The 9,534-nt window shown below is 33.0% G+C and overlaps 1 long non-coding RNA gene and 1 pseudogene across 1 annotated transcript; both read right to left on the bottom strand.

Moving 5' to 3' along the window:
* Positions 1–581: 581 nt before the first annotated feature.
* On the bottom strand, positions 582–2,840 carry LOC111992320 (uncharacterized). Its single transcript, XR_010625097.1, has 2 exons — positions 2,651–2,840; positions 582–946 (listed from the first exon to the last, which is right to left on the bottom strand). It is a non-coding gene; the product is annotated as an uncharacterized LOC111992320 (long non-coding RNA).
* A 37-nt stretch (positions 2,841–2,877) lies between these two features.
* LOC111991873 (uncharacterized protein At4g06744-like) lies at positions 2,878–5,479 on the bottom strand (annotated as a pseudogene).
* Positions 5,480–9,534: the final 4,055 nt, after the last annotated feature.

The following is a 9,534-nucleotide window of genomic DNA, read 5'->3' as shown; positions in this document are numbered from 1 at the left end:
GATTTGTGGTATTGCTCCAATAATTCCCAGCTCCAAATAACTCTTAGCACTTAAGTATGATGAAGTTATTGAAGGATAAAAATCTCTTATCATTGATATGACAATGGTGGGAGGGAAAAAGAAATAGAAAGGAAAAACAGAGGAAGAAAAAACATAGAAAGAAAAAACTCAAAGAAAAGGAAAAGGAAAAGAAAAGAAGGAAAGATAAGAAAACAAATAGTGAGGATAATGGGCATGCACCAATAGATATTTTCTTTCCTCTCCCCCTCAAAATCCCACTCTCTAAGGAACAATTAAGCAGTAAGAATTTTCCTCAGGCATCTATCACTTAGGTCCAATTCCCTCAAAGTCACTAATCCCTATGGCAGGATATTCTCCTGGGAGGTTAGTTTCATTGAGAGGAAGCGTTCTTCCTCTTTGATTTTTTGCCATTGCAGACTCGGTTTTGGCTTGATGTTTATTTTTGACTAACTTCCATCATCGTTCAATCAATTGTTCTTTCTTATAAAAGCCATTGTTATTATTACCATTATTACTACTGTGATATTCGCTTTTTTTATTATTAACAAAAGCTACTGCACTCTGTTTTCCTTTCATTGTCATTATATCTGCCTGCCGTAATCTTGTTGTAATAGCCCTGCTTGCCGTAAGGGTGTTCCTGGCAGACAAGGCAAAGTTTGTGCACAAGCCGGCCCAAAATGAGTTACAGTTGGGCCGGTCTCAACTTCCCTACTAAAAAAAAAAACATTCGGGCCCATCACCGCAGGAGGCAGCCCAGCCCAAATACAAAAAAGGCCCCTACAAACTTAAACATCCCATCAAACTCAAAAGGACAGTTAGCAAAATAGTCTCCAAGAACTGAAATATTTTCAGTGAAGCAGTCCCCCATTAGCTCATAAGGTTTTGCCGGAAACACATAGAGGTGAACAATGGAAGCAATGACCATCTGCATTCAAAATTTACAAAATCACACATAATGGACTTATATTTAAGAAATCTCAAAAGGCATAATAATTCAAACAAGAACAATTAGCTCCCACTACCAAAACCTATAGAAAAATTACACAAAAAACAGAAAAATTTACACTTTGCTCTCTCTTTCCCATCAGAACCTATAGGTAATATTTCAAAATCCGACCATACAAAAGAAGTCCTACATCTCATTCGTTTTGGAGCTCTTGAAACAGTATCACCATACTCATCATTTTCTTCATTCATTGAATCCATATCTAAAATGTAAAGGAAAACAAAACCAACAAACAAACAAACAAAAAAAACTCAGCATTTTGAACCATTCTAAAACCTGACCACTCAAATAATTTGGCATAAAGAATTATAGGTAAACAATGTTGCTTGTGCTGTGTTACAACTTACAAGTTCTTAATCTTACAAATAAATAATTATAGGTTAAAACAGAAAATGCCAAACAACATATGCAAATTATCCAAGTTTAATTGCTTCTTAAAATCACAAGCTTAAAATATATCTTCTCGTACGAGTAATATCCAAAAGATATACATATACATTCTAACTACAGTTTTTCTGAGATATGATAACCAAAAGATCATATACCCTAACAGTATTCTAGCTACTAAGCCCATTTATAACTATCATTATAGTCCAGACATGGGAGATGCAATTGATTTCTGTATTAACATCTCCACCCCAGTGGAAAAGATCACCAGCATGAAAGAAAGAATAACAAGGTATGTATAGTCATGCATCTTCTTCTTTTCTTATTAATGTTCATTTTCCCCTAGTGCAACCAAATTCCTATAGATATTAATGATATAGACTCTATTACACATTTAGAATCACGCACAGAATTAGTGGTACTGCCAACCACTACACTTTCATCAGTGCTTCACTTTGCTCTTACCATGAGCATGGACTATGCACATATGACTATTCACTTTTTTATGGACTGTGAAGTCGGATTGGGTTATTCTTCATTTAGAAGCTTACATATGCAGTTCTTAATCAGTTGTAAGAGTTATAGACATACTTAGGCCAACAACCACCTTGTGATAATCTGATTTGTTTTAAATTATTAATTAATTTTGGTAATTTTAATAAAAAAATTTGTCAAAACCCGCCCATTCAATGCTCTGATTGTTGTAGACATGTTGGATCATCTAATTTGAATGATATCTTAGAAGGCCATGTAATGGGCAGCTCTGCATTTAATTGATATCTTTTGATATCACAAAAGATATCAATTATAAATTTAGTGATAAGAAGGAAAAAAAAAAATGTAAAGCAAAATCATTGCATTCCATGATATCCTATCTCTCCTTGGCATTCTATCAAACACTAACCATGCACTTTGAACATCCCCACATTTCACATACATGGAAATCAATGCATTCACCACATCCACATCTGACTCAAACCCAACTCTGCTTTTGCTTACCCACCCACCAACACATTTCAAGAAAACACATCCCTGTCCTCCATCTTCCCAAACACATACCAAGCATTACCCAGATCACCAAACCTCACAAACATACTCAACAAAGCATTACCGATGCTTACTGAAAAGATAAAATTAGAAGATGTAAACTGTTTGGTAACTGAGAAAATGAAGGAAAGCAAAAGAAGACTTTTGTGTAACTAAAGAAAGGAACCAAATCCGAGATTCGAAGCTTACCGATGAGTGCTGGAGTGACCGGAAAGAGATAACGTGAATATTCCGGCGAACAACTCAGAAATCTGCTGAAGCTTTGAAGAGTTTTGATGTGTTCGAAGCTTTGAAGCTGCTGAAGCCGTGATTGGAGGGCGAGAAACTGAGGGAAAATGAAAACCTAACCTAGAAACGTCTGAGACTTTGAGGTGAGGGCTGGGTCAAAAAAAAAAAAAAAAAAAAAAAGTGGGATGGGCTGGGTTGAGTTTGTTGGGTTATTATTTTTGAGTTAAATGGGGTTCAATGGGTTTTTAATTAAAACCCAATTATTTTTGGGTCTAATTGGGTTGATGCTCATTTAACCCAACTAATAATTGGGTAAGTTTGGGCTTAATTAGAGTGGGCGAGTTTGGGTAGGCAAATGGGTTTGGGCTTATTTTGCCATCCCTAATTATCAGAGGCATCAAGTGAACCTGAATAATGATAATTTGTAGCACATGGAACTTTTTTCAAGGACAGCGGATGGGGGCAAGCGTGGTACTTGTTCTCAGAGAAAAATGCAGCACATTCTTCCTTTGATCTCTGATTAGAAAGGCCTAGAAAGCAATTCTTCCTTACATCAAGTATCTTTTTGTCGATCAACTTCCTGCATATAAGACCAACCTGAGTGAAGTAGTTGTATGATAAGGAGAAGTTTGATAAATTAGGCAGCTTGCAAACAGCCTAAGGACCCTCCCCATAGAACTAGTTTTGAGCCAAGACAAGCAGCTCTATCTTGAACAAACACTGAAATGAGAGTGGTATTGGACCTATCAACTGGTTGAAGCTCACATCGAAAACTTTGGCATTTTTTAGTAACCCAATTTCATATGGCAAGCACCCATCGAGTTTGTTGCCTAAGAAGAGCACCTCAACCAGAGTGTCTTTAGCATTGCCAATGCTTTGTGGGATTGGCCCATTGAACAAGTTGTTGGCGACAGTGAGATAAAGGGCTGGCGTGTTGCCAAGATTACTAGGAAGAGTATCGTAAAAATAGTTGTTGTTGATGAACAGTACGTCCACGTCTAAGTTGAACACATGAGGTGGAACCTTGTCATGGAAATTGTTAAACCGGAGGTCCAAGAATGTAACTGTTTGGCTGCAAGAACTTCATATGGGAAACTGCCAGTTAACTTCTTGTTACTAAGGTCCAGTTCGTAGAAGTACGGAATTTTGGATATATCTTTTGGGATGACACCGGTGAAATTGTTGGGGTTTGCGTGGAAGAATGTTGAGTCTTCTAACTTTTCAAGGAAATCAGAGAGTGGAAGTTGATTATTATAACCGTTTAGCCCACACCCATTAAGGTCTATTCCAGCAACTGCCACAAGTTTGTCGGATGGATATGGGGCACAGGCGATGCCCTTGTAGCTGCATACTTTTAGATTGTCGCCATTCCAGTTTTTTGTACAGCCTTTTGGGTCATCCTTGACTCTTTTTTTCTAAAGCGTTGAAGTACAGAGACTGCCTTGTTTAATCGCTTTTAAATGTCAGGTTTAAGTGGAGGCAGTGGAGGTGGTGGTGGTGGTGGAGGCGGTGGAGAGCAAATGGGTTCAGGAGGAGGAGGAAGAGGAGGAGGGCATTCAGGTGTGGGAACAGGATTATAGCCACCACCTCCACCACCTATGATAATTTCCAATGTTTCCCTGTTGGACTTAACAACCTTATTACCAAAAGCCACTTCATTGTACAAACACAAAAATTATACATGGCAAAACGGGCCCGAATTTTCTGACCCGACCTGACCTGACCCCAAAAATATTCGATCAAAACTCGATTTTTTTGAACTGAAGCAAAAACGGATTGACTCGTGACCCAACCCATATTTTTTGTAGGTCAACCCGACCCTTGACTTGAACACGAGTCATTTTTTTTTATACTTTGTTTTTTAGGGGTAAAAAAATAGTAAAATTAAGACAATATTGATTTAATTATTTATTGTAAGTTTTAAGGAAACAATTAATACATTTACATAATTGCATGCAAATTAATTGAAAGATAAATGATTGAGCATTCTGTGATGAGTAAAGATTTTTAAATATCAAATAGCAAAATACATGCCAATATAATCTGGTTACAGTTCACAAGTGTGAAACTAGTAAAGCCAAAATATCAAATTAGCATAAATTATGAATTCTTAGACCTATTTTTAAAAAAATTATGTTCAAAATAAACGATTTTTCAAAATAAATTATGATATTTCCTAGAGTATGTGTTGCTTAACAATGATATAATATTCATAAAAGAGACCATGTATAAATAAGTAAGTAATCAAACTTTAATGTATATCTCAAATTAAAATAGAGTGCTAACCACAATTGATAATAGATTATAAAATTAATTTTCAAGTTTGTAAATTTCTTATATGTTTTTATTCTTTATCAAATGAGTTATCCAATGCGTTATTTGTAATTTTGTTTTATATTTTGGAATGTTGATATTGTGTAGAAATAAAACTTGTGTATTTGTTCTACTTATCTTTGTGTTATTTTGTTTTAGATAGCAATATTAAGGCTTGTATAATTTTAAAATTATTGAATAAGTATTAATAAGTTTAACTGAATTCATTTTTGATATAAGTGGTAAATTTAAAATAATGCATTTTACATCAAATAATTTGTTGCATAGCTTTTCAAATAGCAAATACATATTATTTTCATTATAAAAATAAAAATAAAAATTCATGTGAAAAATATGAATCAACCCAACCCGACTTGTAACTCAATTGACCTTACCCCTTTTTATCCTGCTTAAAATGATCAATTTTTAACCGGTGACCCATTTCACCTGCAACCCGATTGATAATACCTGATCCATCCGTTTTATCATGTCTAACAAAAATAGCAAGAAATTTGATAAAGGAAGAAGAAATTGTGATAGTGGCATAGTGCCCATTTCTAATGTCAGTGCACACACTGTGACACTAGACTTATCTCTTAAGTGTAGAGTCTTAGAGGCCGTTTGGACTCAGCGTTTTGCTGAGTCCACGTTTCACGTTTTGCCCTTTTTTTTTTTTTTTCCGGAAAAGTGAACAGTAAAATCACATGATTTTACTGTTCAGGAGACAAAAACACTGTTCATGCACTGTTTTGGCACTGTTCACGTACTAAAAATATTAAAAATGGGTCCCACGGTACTATTTACACATTTAAAAATTATTTTGCTACAGTATTTTCAGTTTTCAGTTTTCAGTTTTCAGTTTCAGCAACAATAAGTTCAATCCAAACGGACCCTTACTGTCACGGGTGTATATTGCTATAAAAGTTTGTCTCGGACTTATAAAGAAAGTGAGAGGCTGTTGCACCCATTTTCCTAGAGAGTGACGTTTTTGGTTATTTGGAATTTTTTTCATATAAATACAGATGTGGAATATTTAAATGTTTAATAAATTTTTAATTATCATTTTATTTTGGACGTGAGGTTAGTCAAAAAAAAAATTTTAAGTTACGCTGATGTGGCAATCCAGATAGTAGTTTGATATGCTTAAAAAATAATTTTTTATTATTATGTTCGATACATTAGTCTTTTTTGTCTAAATGATAAAAGGATTAAAATGATACGGTACTAAAAAAAAAAAATTATCTAAATGATAACGTTAAGGATTAAAATGATACTGTACTAAAAAAAAATTAAGGATTAAATTAACATAATTTAAAAATTAGGAATTAAATTAAAATATAGTGGAAAAGAAGTTTGTAATTTACCCAAAAATATTCTATTGATTTCTCTCTTAAACAAAATAATCTGGGCCTGTCTCAAATTTTCTTTTAGTCAAGTGACTCAAGTCAAAGTCTGTCTCAAATTTTAAACTGGTACAGAAAAAAAAAATAATAATAATTGATACAAAGAAGAAAGAACTAGTAATAAAAGCATCCGGCCGAATAGACTACTGGATCGGTTTCTCTCTTAAAATTCATTTGGGCCTTTCTGAAATTTTAAATTGTTATAGAAAAACCCAGTAAAAATTGATACAATGAACTAAGCATCTGGTACATTCCTTAGCCCATTGCCCTTCCAAATACATTGTAAAAGCAACTTTTAACATTTTCCCAACCCTGCAATATCCACTATCCTATGATTCCTATCCAGTACATCAAAAAATTTCTACCTTTCAACACCCCCCCACCTCAAAAAAAAAAAAAAAAAAAAAAAACACTAACCTGACTAAACAAAATTCCCTTAAAGCCTGAATCACTACGTAACTAAGCCGGACTCAACAGAATGCTTAGAGCTTCCATTCCACGACCGACGCAGGCTCCGTCCAGATCAACAATCATCAGTAGTACATTGGCATCATCTACCTCTCTCTCTCTCTCTCTCTCTCTCTATGTTTATGTTTGAGTAAATTGCGAATATCTTTGCAGACACATGCAGTCCACCAAAATAACAAATACTTATCTTTTTTTTTTTTTTTTTGAGAATAACAAATACTTATCTTGATTCTTGATAACTGTGTATTTGCCTAGAAAGGATGGCTATCTACTTGAGTTGTTGTGCTTTACAGCTCGGCGTGTTTTAAGTTTTAATTTTTTTAATAATATTAAATTTAATATTATTTTATGAAAAATGATACCAGTTAACTAACGGTAATTATTAACAATTTTTTTTTTTTAAATTATGAAAAAAATTTTAATTTTTAATAGTTTTTTTATTTTTCATAAAAATTGTACTAAAATTTTTCTTAAATAGGTCATTAACCATTATTCCAAAAGCACTAATTAATATTTCCATTATTTTATACATGCAAACTGCAAAGTACTAGAGCGTTTTCTATTATTTTAATTTAAGCTTTATATATTTGTTTTGTAACTAAATTTTAGTGTTCTATTATTTTATTTCATATTTATTAGTTTTGATAGTGGTTGTATCTTCTCTGTATTGTTTTGTTTGTTTGATATTTATATTATATTTGATAATAGTAAGTAATAAATTAAATTAAATTATTGTTATTGGCTTGTTTATTATATATTTAAATTTGATAATTTTAGGGATATATATAATTATCATATTGCTTTAATCATATTCCTTAGTGAGAAAGTGTACATATTACTTCTTCAATAAAGAATACTTTTCATTTCATATAGGAAAAATCATTGTCTTTCACACTAAGTAAATTCTCTGTCTTCTACACTAAGGAAAACCTTTCATTCAATGCTAAAAAAACTCAAACAAAACATATTAAGAATTTGAGGCAATATTCAACCTATGCTAGTGATTTGTAGAGAGTTTTATAGATCCTCTTGTTCAATTGATTGTGTGAAACTTGATTTGTTTAAGTCAATAACAGGGCCAAGAATTTATCTTTGAGGGTGCCACATATACATATATATATATATATATATATATTATGAAATGTAAAATAGTAATGTGTAATTATTTTTTGGGTTTTTTCTTTTTGCTTGAAAGGCCTTAATATATTGTTAAGTGGACCAAATTATAGACCAAAGTTTAATTTTAGACAAAANTGAGAATTCAGAAATATATACTTCTGCCTTAAACAAAAGATATCAATTATAAATTTAGTGATAAGAAGGAAAAAAAAAAATGTAAAGCAAAATCATTGCATTCCATGATATCCTATCTCTCCTTGGCATTCTATCAAACACTAACCTGCACTTTGAACATCCCACATTTCCCATACATGGAATCAATGCATTCACCACATCCACATCTGACTCAAACCCAATCTTAACCCACACAAACACATTTCAAGAAAACACACCCCTTCCTCCATCTTCCCAAACACATACCAAGCATTACCCAGATCACCAAACCTCACAAACATACTCAACAAAGCATTACCAATGCTTACTGAAAAGATAAAATTAGAAGATGTAAACTGTTTGGTAACGGAGAAAAGAAGGAAAGCAAAAGAAACTTTTGGTAACTAAAGAAGGAACCAAATCCGAGATTCGAAGCTTACCGATGAGTGCTGGAGTGACCGGAAAGAGATAACGTGAATATTCCGGGAACAACTCAGAAATCTGCTGAAGCTTTGAAGAGTTTTGATGTGTTCGAAGCTTTGAAGCTGCTGAAGCCGTGATTGGAGGCGAGAAATGAGGGAAAATGAAAACCTAACCAGAAACGTCTGAGACTTTGTAGGTGGGGTTTTTTTTTTTTTTTTTTTTGGTGGAATGGGCTGGGTTGAGTTTGTTGGGTATTAATTTTTGGGTTAAATGGGTTATGGGTTTTTATTAAAACCCAATTATTTTTGTCTAATTGGGTTGATGCTCATTTAAAATTAATAATTGAAGGGTTTGGTTTAATTAGAGTGGGCGAGTTTGGGTAGGCAAATGGGTTTGGCTTATTTTGCTACCCTTAGTTAAAGCTCATGGCTTAGACAATTTTTTTTTATTACTATTATTATTAAATTGAGCAAAAAAAAAATATCACACTTACTATCTGAATTGATAAATAAAATATACATTAATATATGAGCTAATATTTCAAATCATTTATACATTAAAAAAATTTATTAATTATATAATATATTTTAAATATATATATTAAATATATGGGTGGGTCGGGTTGGCGGGTTTGAAATTTATGACCCAAACCCAACCCAACCTGCTATCAAAAAAATAAAAATTGTAACCTGAGCCAACCTACCAAGCCCTAAAAATCGACCCAATCCAGTGGGTTAGGTTGGGTTAGGTTGTAACCTATTCCATTTAATCTTTTGTTATGCCATTTTACCACGGTGCCTAAAGAAAAAAACTAAAAACCAACTATTTTTTAATACTTATTTCAATAGTTATGCCAACTGCGGAAGTAAGTATATGAATTTCCTTATTTTTATTCAACAATTGTATTCAACTATAGAAAATTTAGCTTTTATTTACATTTTTTTAATGACCATGGATAAAAACATG

The sequence above is a fragment of the Quercus suber genome, unplaced genomic scaffold (assembly GCF_002906115.3).
Source record: "Quercus suber isolate HL8 unplaced genomic scaffold, Cork oak 2.0 scaffold_526, whole genome shotgun sequence".
In the NCBI taxonomy this organism is placed as follows: domain Eukaryota; kingdom Viridiplantae; phylum Streptophyta; class Magnoliopsida; order Fagales; family Fagaceae; genus Quercus; species Quercus suber.
The sequence above is the reverse complement of the archived record's forward strand: the minus strand, read 5'-3'. Positions and strand labels throughout refer to the sequence as shown.